This window comes from Lates calcarifer, linkage group LG14 (genome assembly GCF_001640805.2).
Source record: "Lates calcarifer isolate ASB-BC8 linkage group LG14, TLL_Latcal_v3, whole genome shotgun sequence".
NCBI classification, from domain to species: Eukaryota; Metazoa; Chordata; class Actinopteri; family Centropomidae; genus Lates; species Lates calcarifer.
In genome coordinates, this window is record NC_066846.1 from 3214908 (window position 1) to 3215536 (window position 629).

The following is a 629-nucleotide window of genomic DNA, read 5'->3' on the forward strand; positions in this document are numbered from 1 at the left end:
GTACGTTCTCTTTTGGACAGGTTGTTCTGTAAAGCTCACCACAAGAGGACTATACAGATTACAGTGTAACAAATCAACAGCATTACAGAATTCTGTACTTTCCAACATCTATTTTCATGAGTTCTCAGAAAGAAAACCATTGAAGAAAAGTGGTTGTGTATTTTTCACCACGAACAGCGTTCTGTGGACAGATGAGCCAAAGTTTAACTTTTGGCAACAAAAGAGATCAGTGGATCAGTGTTGCTTTGGGAAGAAAAAGCAATGCATATCAACATCCCTGTCTCATCCAAGCTGTGAACCATGAGGTGCTGGGAGCATGAAGGGTCTGAAGCTGCTTTTCAGCCTAAGGGTCTGGACAGTCCACAATGACTGAGCAATCAGTGCAGTCCAAGTTGTAGCAGGAAATAGTGCAGAAAAATATCAGGGCAATTGTGAACTGAGATATGCAGTGTGTCTGTGCACAGGAATATTGTACATCTACAAAAGAGGGGCTGGTGGACATTTACATTTTGTGAATAGCTAAGTCTGGGAACTCACTTAAAGCTCAAGAAAATAATGTGGCATAGATGGTGCCAGAAACCTCCTTTCATCTTATTGAGAGTGGTACTCAGGAGTGAGTAAGAAGAGGC